The sequence below is a fragment of the Calidris pugnax genome, unplaced genomic scaffold (assembly GCF_001431845.1).
Source record: "Calidris pugnax isolate Ruff unplaced genomic scaffold, ASM143184v1 scaffold156, whole genome shotgun sequence".
Taxonomy (NCBI): Eukaryota; Metazoa; Chordata; class Aves; order Charadriiformes; family Scolopacidae; genus Calidris; species Calidris pugnax.
In genome coordinates this window covers 572,162-587,426 of record NW_015090889.1, presented here as the reverse complement: position 1 = coordinate 587,426, position 15,265 = coordinate 572,162, and positions in this window count along the sequence as shown.

Genomic DNA, 15,265 nt, shown 5'->3' with positions numbered 1-15,265 from the left:
TTTTTTTTTTTTTTTTTCCCCCTCCCCAAACCATCAAACCCAAAATACCACCCTCTGCACCCACAAATCTGTGGCTAGCTGAACCAAAATATTGGGTCAGTGCAATTCAGTTTCTGGGTCACATCCAGACCTGACCTTTCTACTTCCCACTCATCTTTATTCAGACATCTATCATGTTTTGTTTCCCAGAGCAGTACAGCTGTTTTCCAACTTGGATGAAAGACGCCTCTGATAAAAAATCACATTTTTGTCCTTGTAGCAGAACTTATTTTTTTTTTCTCAAGGCTGTAAACTTACCTTAACATCTATTTTCTCAAAACAGTGCAAAATATTCCTGTTCAAAACTGTGATATTGCCCTCTACAACAATATCCAATTTAAGAAGAGAAAAAAAGGGCAACAGTTTTCTTGTAGTTTTAATTAATTTGATAGATATTTCTAAGCATTTTGGAAGAGGAAAATATTTAGTACAAAATGGTTTTACCACCGGGCAGTTCAGGGTTCACGGCTGGTGGATGCATTTGTTCATCGTCCACATCCAGAGCTATCAAACAATACAATACTTTCCTTGGTATGCTGTGGTACTCTTTTTTACGAATAGCAAAAGAGGTAGGAGCCTGAGGTGACTAAAACCTGATAGTCGTGACTCACTTGCCTGTATCCGTCTTTCATTTCAGAAGTGCTAATTTTAACCAAAAAGGACACTAGGGACATATTTTTATACACTAGCCTAGTGTTCACAGAAGGAAGTGCATGCCACCTAAGTAAGGAGGCATTTGCTGCAATTAACAGGTTGCTGGCTATGCACATGTTAGTATTTGCAGGATTAGGTCTGAATTCCTCGGGACACTGTTGTATTCATGTTTAACAATGTTGGTTTTGTACAGCCTGCACCTCACTGTGCATTGTTTAGAACACCTTGTGCTAGACACCTACCAGCAGGACTGAAGCTTCTTGGTCCTGGAGCAGTATGTATTTTAAAGAATAATACTTTGCTCGGTGTGCTTTGTGGGAGTTACACAGGCTGCCTAACATGAAAGATGACATTGTGCCTAGTTTAAGCATGGTGCAGTAACAAAGCAACTTCTACAAAGCAGCCCAGCCTGCTGCTGGCATAAGCAGGATCACCATTTCTGCTTTGCCCAACACAAAGCCCAGGTGCATTTCACTAAAATACCTTGACTAGTTACACTAGGGGTTACAAATATCATTTATACTATTTGTTGTTGAACTTGCAAGAAATGAAAATATTTTTCATTTTCCAATAGAGAGCAGTTTATGACCCCTTTTTTAGGTGCAGCAAAATTACATCTACTGCAGAAATGCCAAGACGTCCTTCACTACCTACCAGCACTTGGGACATCAATAATAATCTCACAGAAAAACTTTTTTACTGGTAAATGGTTAATAACGAACTGGAAAAAAAATCACATTTTTCTTTGACAATAAAAAATGTCTCAAGTCTTGAAGGACCGCACTATCTATTTTGTAATTCAACTTAGAACGGCTCCCCTGATGTCCCACATTGCTGAGCTAAATGCTAAAATTCAGAACTGTTACATTAAACATGTGTAATAGGATTGCCTTCTAGTAGGAGGAATCCAGGCAGAAAGCCCCACAGGAATTCAGTTATTTCGTCTATACTGCACTGCAGGACCTAAAGAGTATGCTTTACACTTTATGAAAAGTAAAAGGATTTTTACTTCTCTACAGTAAAAACAGAATCAAATGGACAATGGCTGTTACAACTTTAAGCTTGACTATTAGAAGATTATAGTTGAGAGAGAGAGTGCTGTTTTTCAGGATGATGACCTTTTTTTTTTTTCTAATATTTGTTGTGTCTGATCTTACTATTGCTGACATAAGTTCAGTCCCTGCCCAAGGTTTTTTTGTTTTAAGTTAACTGCTCATTGTACGGAACAATATCGGCCTCAGCACATCGCAAACACAAGCCATTTTTCAGCAGGTCTAAAATTACCTTGAAGTTGCAGCTGGAAACCTTCACCCCAGTGAGATTTTCTATCACTTTTTTTGACGTTAACTCTGCCCAAACCACACAGTCTGTCATTAGGATCACTGGGATTCCAGGCTGGGTGGAAACTGGGGTAGCAGCATGAAATAAAAACACCAAAGTGCAGAGACTTTCGGAAGACATCAACTTTCATGAATGCCTTCAAAGTGGTATCAATAACAGTTTGTGAAAAATCTGCTTGCAGCAAAGCAATGTGGTAGCTAATCTTGCGATGGCTTGCTCAGGAATGCATGGTTTATTATTAAAGTAATCTTTTAAGATTTTATTGGAATGTGCTTCCACAGTGGTGTTGCTGCCTTTGTGGGCTTCACTATGTGTGTGTCATCTTGTCCATAATTAAACTTTTCACTGACAGATCCGGGACTTTTTTTTTTTTCCTTAAACCTCCCACTTTGAATGATGGAATTTCATTTGAACTTTAAATACTGCCTTGGAATTTGCCATAAGGTAAACTGTCTGCTCATATACACTTCCCTGTGCTGCTACAGATGTTGCAGACACACAATAAGTGACTGAATGTAAGATGACTTGCAAACTTGTGTCTGTGTGTTAAAAGAAGGCTGAACACGAATGATGCAGTTGTTCTGATGCTCAAGTTGTCCCTACAGAACTCTCACTTTGGAATATATATATGCGAATAAAGATTAATGGAAAACTGGCCTAGAATGTACATTTTCAGCGAAGCTTCACTGCTGTCAACTGGAGAAGGCAAAGTGTGTCAAAGGAAACATGAAGGAAGAATTTGTACTTCAGCCTTTGGACTTCTCAGCCAAGTTTCTCATGTGACTTGGACTTGCTGACCACTTCTTTTTATAAATTCAGTTAAAGATAAAGTCCACAGAATATCTGGAGCAAAAAAGCATCCTTACTATTTTAAAATCTAAAATTACAATCTATAGTTCATTTTAGTATAGCTATAGGCATATCTCTGGGAAGTGCAGTCCACACGTTAACAGCCTCGGTACCCAAATGCTGGATCATAAACAGACCTCAGACTTGTCTTGGAAATAGTTTCTCCTGGAATCAACTGAATAATTACTTGAATGAAGGATTGCTTGTTGAGGCCCAAGTTTGGGTGTCTCAGGCTTTGACTGCCACAGGGATTTAAAGTTAAATTCAAATTTAAATTTCAAGCATCAAAAGAAGCATGGCCAGAAGGTCGAAGGAGACAATTCTCCCACTGTACTCGGCTCTCACTCTGCTCTCCACCCTGCAGTACTGAGGACCTTTGGAGTCCTCAGCACAAGAAGGACACGGACCTGTTGGAGTGGGTACAGAGAGGGACCGTGAAGATGATCAGAGGGCTGGAGTACCTATCCTATTTAGACAGGCTGAGAGAGTTGTGGATGCTCAGTCTGGAGAAGAGAAGGCGCCGGGGAGACTTTATAACAGGCTTCCTGTATCTGAAGGGGGCAGACAAGAAAGTTGGAGAGGGACTTTTTACAAGAGTTTGTAGTGATAGGACGAGGACTAATGGTTTCACACTGGAAGAACATAGATTTAGATTAGATATCAGGAATAAATTCTTTACTGTGGGGGTGGTGAGACACTGGAACAAGTTGCCCAGAGAAGTTGTAGATGGTCCATCCCTGGAGGTGTTCACAGCCAGGCTGGATGGGTCTTTGAGCAACCTGGTCTAGTGGGAGGTGACCCTGCCCATGGCAGGGGCCTTGGAACTACATGATCTTTAAAGTCCCTTCCAACTCTAACCATTCTATGATTCTATGAAACTGGTAATAAGTTCAGCCATTTGGAAGAGGTTGAGCAGGAGAAACATAAGAGCTATTGCCACTCAGCTGATGTACAACCTCTCTCTCAGTCCGTGCCTTAACCATCTGCAATGTGAGGCAAACCCAATTATTTTACATTGTCTTCAGTGGTATTTTCTAACAATTAAACCTCACCTCTCTCTCAACCAAGGACTCTAATAAGTAGCTGAGAAAGGATGACTTCCTGTACTTCAGGAGGAGATGGTGAATTTTAGGACTAGAAGCTCATGCCTTGCCATTATATATAACTCCATATATATATATATATGTCTCTCCATATATAAGTCCAGCCCTGTGGTTCTACCCATCCAACATGATCACCCAGCACAATGCAGGCCTCCAAAACAAGAGACACATTGTGGAGTTTTTCAGCAGTTTTTCATATCTCTTCTCATCTGCAACCACAGTTTGCCTCTGTTGATGTGTCACCCTACCAGCATGGAAGGTAAGCATGCTTTTATGTTACACAATGGTGACACAAAATGACACTGATGCATGACATTATGGTCATGGTGTGCAGCTTATGCAGTGCCTCTGTTCCTAGCAGGGCTGTACTTGGCTCAATGGCCAGCAGATTTTAGTTTAAACAGAAGTGACATTTCCATCACTGAAACCGAGTACTTGGTCACTGATGTGGTCAACCAGGACCATGAATTCATCTGAGCAAAAAATACGCTGGTAGGCAATATAATCTCATATGAAAGAGCACACTGCCCCCCATCCATGCTAAATAGACAAACACAGTATTTGGTTTGGCAGCCACCAAGGTGAAGAAAGGCCAGTACCCAAGCCACAGTCTCTGACTGTGAGGCTACTGTCTAAGTAGTGGAAGTGACCACTTTCTGTCTTGAAGGAAGAGGGCCAGTACCTGTAGCCTGGATAACAGTGCATGTGCACATACATTCCTATGTACAGGAAGGGATTTTGGCTATGGTATGCCTCTTCTCTGGAGAGCTTCTATGTCCAGAAGAGAGGGAGAATTTCAGACGCCTCCCTCTTGGCAGTATTTCACATTGGCTGGCTGTAACTCCTTCTGTTTGTGCGTGTTATATATTCTGGCTTTGTTTTTCAAGTCCACAGCTGGTGCCTGACTTTAGGGCTTCAAATATTTAGCATCCAAACATGTGAGCCTCTTCTGGGGTCTAGCCCATCATTCCTAACCTGAACAGATTGTTAACTGGAGTTTGACAGTTGACCTGCTCAGCTGTGTTTGCAAATTCTTCTTGAAATGCCTTGACTTTTAAGCATCTAAGCAGTTTTATAACCCTGGTATTACTCCTTTCAGTCAATTGAAACCTGTATTTGGTATTCTGCACATTTCCCTGTCTATTAGTGTCAACATTTAAGCTTGTACTTTACCCTTGTGATAGGTGAAGTTGCATATACTACACATTGTACACAATTTAGATCCAAGCAAGTCCAGAAGAACCCACAGAATCTTATTTGTTGTAAGAGAATATGGTGTAGATATCCTTGCCAACATGGGTTCTATTGCATTTTCAAAGATTTTCTCTGGAGTTATAATGGAGATAGATTGAGCAGAAGGGAACAGGATGTCATATAACTTTATCTGAAATTCTAAGTATTAAGCCACACCTTTAAATTTGACCAAGTAAATAAATGAGTATTTAACTAAGGAGTCCATACAAGTACATTGAGGGTTGGAACTCGATGATCTTTAAGGTCCCTTCCAACTCAAACCATTCTATGATTTGGTGATTCTACAAGTATAAACTAGTGCCAAAAAGGTGTAAGATACATCTACATGGGATTGTGACATTAGCTTTGTATTTAGCTCAGAAACAGTCAAAGCCAGGAAACAACATTGTTGGGATCAGTCACCCAGAAGAAACACACACTGTTCTTTTTTCTATTGTCTTTAAAGAAGCTACTTTGGTTGCAGCCGTTCTGCGTCCATGTACTTTCAGAAATCTTCCTCAAATGGTGTTTGTTGTGTAGGTTAAGTCCTCCTGATTCAGTTAGTGCATCCTAGAGTGGTATTCTGTTCTGAAAGGCCAGACCTGTCATATTAATGTAACAATGCTCAAAAGGTGGCACAAATACTTTCAAACAAATATTTTGGATGAAAATAAGCAATTGCAGTCCTGTGTCGGGTTTTGATATAAACAGTTTTGCTTATCCACTTGTCTTTCTTTTAGCTCATGTACCTCGTTCCTCTAAGTTAGAAACACATAACATAGTGGAATATATTTGAGGTATTTTCTGTGGAGCTCCAATTCCATCCAAACACAGATCACAACATTTGTATTTTGCATCCACAGAGTCCTTCATAAGTAAATTGCTTATATTGCCTGAACTTGCTTAGATTGGGATTCAGAGATCTGGTTTATGCTACAGAGTAACTTTACATTCAAATTGTACTTAGAACTCAAGTCTCCTATGGAAATACAAAATTAACCTGCTTCAGTAGAGGCTTTAACTTGTTTGCTAATGGTGCCCTGGGTAAATTGTGTTCTTCCACACTCTTCATCCCATTTACACCCTCAAGGTAACATAGGTGATAATTTGTAGTGAATTAATAATACATTTATGGTATTTAGATGTTGGCCATATAATACATGTTCTAGGAAGAAGAATCAATAATTTCTGTGCCTTTTACCTTTCATTATGCTTTTCTTCTCACTGGTTATTTCTCAGCATTTCTTGGAACTATTCCTGCTCTTGTCACATAAGACAGTATGTACTGCCCCAGCTTGTTGTCTGGTTCTCTTTTCCCAAATTCTCTGGAACCACCTCCCGAGGTAGGATTTTCTGGTTGTCCTTCATACAGATTTTCTAGAAGAGATTTTTCTTAGAGGAGTTCCTTGACTTCTGGCAGCCATGCTGCCTTATTGGGAACTCCCATTTTTGCATCTTCCTTTTCTGTGTTGTAAATAGCACATCATGAGGAATGCAATGAAATTGTTGCCTCTTCCTTTCTGTTCTTTAGTTTGTCAGCCTCTGGCGTCAGCTCATTAAATGCAAGCTTTGTATCAGGTCTCATGATCAGCTACATCTCCACATCAATGACAGGTACACATTGGAAGGCCATCTGCACTGACCCATCTCTTCCTATGTATGTGTAATCTCATTTATTCTAAAATCTATAAAATTTGGCTAATAATATTTTGTTCAAGTTGGCCATCCTTACTGCCATCTAAAATCTTTCATATTTCACCCAGAGTTATTGTACTGGGTTTTAGTTTACAGAAAGGGACAGAGAGGATCATTAGGCAAATTCCTATTACATGTTCCTGACCTATAGTAGAAAATGGAGGTTGAGGTTTGTGGTGCTTTGCCTATAATGGAAAAACAGTGATCTTTGTTGTTCTTTTAATTGATATTAATTTTATGGGAACCCATCTGAGCCCTGATGATCTAGGCTTGACAATACTGGGTACAGAAGGCAAGAAACAGAATAGTTCAGCATGATCGCTGTCAAATGTGCAGGCTCCACAACCTCATTTCATTAGGTCAGCTCATTCTTCCCATTTTGTAGGCTGAAAGTATGAGAAGAAGAGATATTTTACAACTTTTCTTTGAGGTACTGGGTTTTAACAACCTAAGATGATTCCTGTTTGAGTCTGAAATGTTTTCAGCTTAGACACCTGAGGTCTTGAAGCTTTGACACTCACTTTGTGGCATGTTAGTTCGCCTTTGCTTTACTCATACTGGCAGGAAAGCTGGGGAAAAGCCATTTTCTGAGTTCAAACTAAATAAAGTTTGTAGGGTATTTGTGAGATCAGCATCAGGATATGACTCTTACTTCTCTGACTGCTCATTCCTACAAGCTTCCTGTTTGCTAAGGGTTTTTTCATAAAAAGCTTCCTCTTGCTGCTTTTCAGATATTTTTACAAGTAAAATTAGACTTTGTGCTTCTTTTTGTCATAGCCGATGTAAAACACTGTTAAAAGACATTTGCAATGTAGAAAAATTATTATGATTTGACAACACTCAAATTTGATCTGCTTTCTCCAGCTGTAACATTCCAAGCAGCCTGGAAGATAAGAACACACTGTTGTTATTAGGAGACAAGTGATTCATAAAAGAGATTCAGGATTTTCCTAGTAAATGTAAATGACTAGACTACTGCTTTGTGAAATAAACTTAGATTTTTGATAAACTATGTAAAATATTAGCTAAAGAAACGTGGAACAAACTCACCTACATAATTCTGATTATAAAAATCTACGAGGTTTAACACAATTTGCTTCTGCTTGGGAAAATGATTACCACATATGCTGTAGTGCATGCTGAGGAAGTGACGCTATAGACCATAAACTACTATATCAATGATCTCCCTACAGTCCATGGCACTAAATACTCAGAACAGAGCTTTGTTTTCTATAGATTGGCCTAGAGGTAAATGCAAAGATTGTGGTAGACTTATTTTCTATACTAATAGTCACAAATCCTCACAATCCTCAATCCTCACAAAAAAGTTTTTCTGGCAAAAAGCCTCACTTTCCTTAACCCCCTTCCCATACTTGCTTCAGTTGGAGCTGACAGAAGTTATATTTTTTAAGAGGGGGCATCTATCCAAGTTCTGTCACATCCCATCATGCAGCAGTACATAAAACTGATTTGCTAGCATGAGAGGCCCTCTTTTTCTTTAGGTCGCCTTTGTTTAAAATATAAATTTCTGAAATAGCCCAGGAACAATCCCTGTGTTATGAGTGTTTGGTAAAATTGTGGCTTCCTTTTATTATAGTTTTCTGTTAGGAATGTTCCTTTAAGGGTTACTATAGCAATGCAAGCTGCTATTGAGACTGTAAACATTAATGATGACTTGGAAGTTGACACCCTGCAAAAACATTTCAGTCATTCTAAGGAAGACTTCCAACAGCACTGCCATAATATGCAACTCCTACTGAGAACAGCAGGATTCAGAGTTTTTTAAGAAAATAGTCTATATACTAGACAGCAAAACTGCAATGAAGGGAAAATAATATACTCTAATTTTGCAACAAACCAAAATTTCCATTTCAGCATATTCTGATGCCATATTCGTTATATTTTGGGAGGTCTGTCAGGCCACTTTTAAAGCAACATTTGCCTGCCAAGTCCAAATTGGCTCTACATCTCTCTGGAATCAAACTTTTGTTGCTATTGTTGTTGTTGCCTTTCTTTTGGAAATGCAATAAAAATATGTGCTAGGTTACATGTGACCATGGATATCATTTATCATGTAGGAAGCACAAAAACAAACTAACCACCAGCCCTACCAGATGCTCATAGGATATTTTGAGAGGGCAAAATCCAAATTTGGGCTCTGCTCCAAATTTGGAGCTTTAAAATAGAAAAGGAAAATCACATGTTTGTGTCTCAAACACACTTTCTGATTGGTTTTTGCAAATACAGTTTGTAACATAGGCTGAAGAATCCCGTCTTCAGTTGCTACTTACAGGGACGGACACTTCAGTATAATACGTATTCGCATTTAAAGTTTGCTAATGCACAGCTCCTTTGGGAAGCAACCGAGTAGTAGTTAAAGCTGAGGCAAAAGGCAAATAGTTTTAGGGACTCACAGCTATTCAATTTTCTCTTCCTAATGTAATATAATATTTGGGCTTATTTAATTTTTAGGTTAATTTTAGGTATCTAACATGAGTTGAAATTTATTTAACTAACAATCGTCAAATCAAAAAAGCATAACCCAAGAATAACTCACTAAATATTAATCTCCCAGGAGCATTGCTTCTGTAGAGGCCAAAGACTGAGCTAGATCTTTCCTGCCCTCTTCCTGTGGCACGCTGGAGTCTTTGTGGCTTTTGGTCTTTCACACCACAGGTCGTAGGCTTGTTACATGGTGTTGGGAAGTACTTTGTGGTTTGTGGAGACCCTTCTGGACTAAAGAAAGTTTTTACATGGTTGTCTGTGACTGTAGGAGACTGGACTTATGGTCCTCTCCAGCACTATGATTCCGGAAACTTTGTTTTCATTTGCAACAGAGTTGATCTCGAGGGTGGATTGTGTTCCCCTGCTGAGGTTGCTATGTGTGGACTCTTGTAAATACAGCAGCCAGTAATTTTCTGACTTTTTCTGGTGTTGCACTGCCCTTTCACAAGACTCCATGGAGGGGCTGTGCCACTTCAGCCTTTGGGAATCCCTAAATCTGGAAGGTACAGGCTGTTTAGCCTTGGTTATGGGCTAAAAAATTGGACATTTTCAAATTTTAAATAAGTCTGTTTTTTAAACCCTTTTCAGGGACAAACCCATAATATTTAAAAATTCAAATTTCAAATATTAAAAAAAAATATAAAAAAAATTGTCAACAACAAATAAATATTTGTCTTCCACTGATTTATTATTTTGAGCTATAATTTGACATCAGGCTGTCTGAGCCAAGTACAAATACCCATAGTCCCTGTTCCTAAGATCTCACAAAGCCAGTAGCCTTGTGAAGCAGAACACAGGAGGTGACGAAGGGCACAAAGAATGTGCTGCAACAGTGTCCCACATAGAACACACCTTGTTTTAGTGACAGGACAGACATTTTTAAGCATGTCCATCTTCTAGAAGAATGAAAATTCTCCATAATTTGGAGAAACCTGATAATCAGAATTTGAAAACTCACAGGAAGGTAACTTGGAGTCTACTTGTAGGGATCCTATAATGAACATTGTTTAAGTATGCAGGATGACACAGGGGTGATGATAGACATTAATGTTCCTAATGTTGTCAGAAGGGCCACTGTAGGAACGGTGCTATTACCTAGTTGATAAGACTTATGTCTTTAGCTGATCCTATTAATTACATTTTGAACCTATGCTGGAGGGATTCTCCCATTGCCTCTACACAACCTGTTGTGTACTGCTCCAAAGAATGCAGCAATTGCATACCACAATGCCCTCTCTTCATCGCTCCCATGTTTTCGCCTTTTCTTTCTAACCATCTCTAAGTATGTCCTGGAATGTTTCACAATGCATTCAAACAGTCTGGATACAGGACAGCACTAGCTCTTAAAAGTTGTCTACCTACTTGCCACTTGAATATTTAGATGCCATACTGACCGCACAGTCTGTTTTGAACTTAGAAAACACCTCTGTGTAAGCTTCCATGCTCCTCTCATAAGTGTCTCAGGCTTCTTCTCTTATCCTTAACAAGAAGCACCTGTAGAAAAATATGTTTTGAAACACAAATTTTTTAATATTGCTATGTCTTTAATTTTGTTTGTTGGTTAAGAACTCTTCTCCTGTTGTTGTCTGGAAAATGATTGCGGCTTATATGGGAAAAAAAGGTAGCCAGAAAATAGTAAACTAGTAATAAAAGTTATGGAGAATGTGTATATCCACTTCCTTCTAGGCATGGAGTACTCTCTGAAAGACATTTGCCAAAAGCTAGCAGGTCTCTCTAGTGCAGTTGTGCATTGGTCTGTTAGACATTTTTCTGTAGATTTTCAGCATATTGAGGGTATAGTTGGGGAGTGGGGACATTGCTTAGGCCAGCTGCAGACTGTGTGGACCGATAATGAAAACCAGAAAGCCCTCAGTGATAGCCACCAGAAACCTGCCAGGGTGCTGAGTGCACCACCTGGCCCTGAAAATTTTTTCTCCCATCCTAGGAAGCTGTGTTCAAGGTCAGCCTTGATATGGTGCAGCTGTGTAGCCTTGGATGGAACTGCTGTGAAAACAGTTGATAGAAGTCTGGCTTGGGGCGGCTCTCGGCCTGGGAGCCATGTTCAGGATGAGGTCCCTGCAGGCTTGTTGTGCTCGCCCTCATGCTCTCTTCTTCCTTGCCTTGTCTCACCAGTGTGAGTTTTGACCTCAGACCTGCCTTATCCCTGTGTCCAGCAGCTAGTGGGCTGTGGCTGACCTTGGCTGCTCCCGCTGGACCTGCTCTCTTCATCTCGTTTGGGTGCTGTGGGAATGGGCAGTGCTCCGGCCTGCCTTGCCACCCCCTCGGCTCCCTGCTCGCCCTCCCTCACACTGGAGGCCCGCTATTTTATCTCCCTGATAAAACTGTTGGGAGGCGTAAAAGTGTTAAGATATTTGGATTTGCACGTGTGGATCATGTTGTTTTTTATTTGCTTTAGTTTCACTAAAAATTAAAAACACAGCTCCCATCTCAGCTCCCTATTTACGGTTTCACTTTGATAGCGACTAGAAAGTTAAGCAAAGGTTGGGACCTCTTGTTGTAGGTAGAATAAAAAAGCCCTGTCTTTTGCTGCTATCCATGACCAATAAAGTACCCCTGTACCCTGACAGGCAGTCCCTAGCAGTACAGCTGAGTGTGAGCAAATCTGAGAGTAGGACACCCAGCATCTCAGTGTGCAAAACTGCGTAAACACATGACCAGGCAGGGTATGTGGTACAAATTATGGGCTACAAAAATGGTACATGAATGTTGTTCAGATAGGAAAGAAAGCTTTCAGTCAGTATAAGGCCAACAGGAGAGGGAAAATTAGAAGAATTAGGAGACCCAGAGAAGGCTAAAATCCACAACACTCATGATGAGATTTGAAAGCCACAGGAATGTGATGAGAGAGGACAATACAAGATATGGGTTGTCAGAGCTGCTGTTAAGTGGTACAATAACCTTATTGTACCCCTGCAAACCAGAGAGATATAAACTGCATTCATGTCATAGTATAGCTACATGAGTTCAAAATGGACCTGCAACTGAATTCACCTGACATTCAAATTCAGCAGAAGTTACAGCTTGCGTTCATATTTCCATCTCACAAGTTTGTGGTGGCCAACGATGCTGGGACAAACTGAAAACTGAACCTAAACTACACTGTGCCAGCACACTGACTGAGCTGGTGAAAGGTCCTTCCTGAAAGCTGCCATTGCTGCTGTTGGCTGGGGAGTCTGTATGTCTAATACTGTGACTGGTCTCAGTCTAATTCCTATTTAGTAACCCCCAAATTTCTATCAGAATTAGTACTAATGAGCTGTAGTTACAAGAGAGAGGATACCACAGGAGAAGCATGACAGCATATTTCTCCTTTGCAAAAGGTAGTGCATACTTGCAGGTTGTGCTAAAGGAACTGAATGTATCTACTCTGCAGATAATGCACTCTTTGCTGTTTGCTGTTATTATCTTGGCACTTACAGAAGCATGAAGTCCAAGTAGAAAGTTGTGTTTCACAGAGTATTGGAAGAATTCCTTTTATTTGTTACCTTCTTGCATGAGGTGACAAAACTGTACCAGTTCCCTTCCAGCTTTCTGAAAAGAACATCAAAGTTCAGTGCAGTAAAAATATCCTGAAATCCAATTACCAACCTCTGAAAATGGGAGTTTGTAACTGAAATGGGGAACTGGGAACAGAAGTTGACTGGGGATCCTCTGCTTTATATATATAGCACAAAGTCCAGAAGTACAAAGACTAAGGGAGGGAAGTGCATTGTCTATCTAGATTGCAATTTTACACACTTGAACTATCTCAGGAGTAGCTCATCTCTTGCACCCCTGCCTACTTCTACTTGGGTGCTATGATAGAAAAGCAAGGTTCTTCACTGCACGGGGTAGGTGAATTAGCAGCTGTTCTAGCCCATGTCAGAAGTGAAGGGAAAAGAATGGAGGGTAAAGTGGCCTTCCATTTACTACCTCTACTTATTTCTTTCCAGCCTACTGACTTGAGAGAAGGTTTTCCACTCCTCCAAGTCTCTAATAATTAATTCCACCAAGGGGACAGGATGAACTCCGGGGCCTCATGTCTTGTCTGCATGGAGAAGTGAAAGTTAAGTAAGACTCTGTATGTTGATTTTCTGCTAAATCAGTACATAGTCATGATGAGTGATATACTTGAATTCTTTTCAAAAACAACACCAAAAAAGTATTGCAATACCACAAAGTATTGTGAAACCATTAAACTAACTATAATTGGGATAAGAGGAGGCTGTGGGTAGGGGCAAGGAGGGGTTTTTTCCATTATTTCACTTATTCCATATTATGTCCCTGTTCTCAAATAATCTGATTTTGTTGTGGGACCAGAATTTACTCTGTGGGACTCCACTGTCTTTTTCTCTGTTTCTGGGGGCCCCCATCAAGAACTCCTCAGCACACATCCCTCCTTGTCCTTCTTCTGGGGACCATGGATGATATGTATGTGGTAGAATTTCTCTGTTGGATGTGGAGAACCTCTACCAGACAAGGTAATGGAGATGCGTTACCTCCCTCTAGATCTTTCTGACCGCATTGCTTGAGTGGAGGATCTGCATTCAAGGCTCCTCTTGAATATTTCTCTGCCCCAGTGAGAACGAACCTCAGAATTTGGTCCAAGCTAGTTAGATCCCACTTTTGCATGTGCGGATTTATGAATGTGAAGTGCAGAGTTACTTACGCACAGTTTCCAGGACTGAGAATAAAGCTGGATCATGGAGAAGTGAAAATTGAGTAAGATAACTATGACACAGGGATATTTATTCATTAACTGTGCAGTGTTACAGCTGCGGCAAATTGGGGAACTGAGTGTTCCGAATTTCTGAATCATCCAGCTTGTGAATATTTTTCTTTTCTTTTGAGGTGAACTGACTTAGACAATATTGATTGTAAATGAGCTGTTTTCAGTGTATTGGAACTCCTCTTTCTGCTGCTTTTCTGTTTGTCAAAAGGTGCATTCCCAACAGGAAAAGGGCCCAAAGAATGTAACTATATGCTTGGAATCTCATATTACTTGAAGTTACATGATTAAGTGCAAGTATGCATGTGTTCATGTGTATGTAGAGAATTATAGTGCATCTACACAGATAACAACGACAAATTAGTATAGCTATATAAGGAAGATGTATTTGATAGTAAAATCTAAATAAGAATCAGTGATCTCAAATATAAACTTTTATTTGCATAATAAGAAAGCAATTCCTTGAAATGTATATAATTAGTTACTGAAATTCAACAGCTGATGAGATGAAGTAGATAGCCTTTTTTTGATAAACCACAATAAATAATAATCAGTGTGTTTCATTTAATTGCATCAGTAGCTGCAGTTATGACCTTTAATTTGATATTTTATACTATTTTGTTAACTCTGTTATTAATCCAATAACTGTGTTATTCATGTCTATCAGGGTGATCTTTTATTTGTACAGCAATGAAGATCTAATCAGCATTCACTTAGTAATACATACATAGAAGTAATTGACACATTGTGAGGAAATCTTTCTATAATCTGATGTAATTGGAAGACAATGCAAATGTTGCATAAATGGATTTCATAAAAATGTATCAGTATATGCTATGACACAGAAGGAAAAAAACCCTACAGATTAAAAGTGAATGGGGTTTGAGTAGATGTGTTTATCCATTTGTGTCTAACTGTGGCAGTTGTCAGGGAAAAGAAAAAATCTCCACTTCTCTGCCAACATGCTAGTGACTAGTGACAGTCATTGCTTAAGCACAAATTATACTTATAGAGTCCTGTGTCTATAGCTCCTGTTGTTCAGAGACAGGGCTTAACTGTTTAAGTGTCTCACTATGAAACTTTTGCAATAAAAGATCAAAGAAAAATTGGCATATAT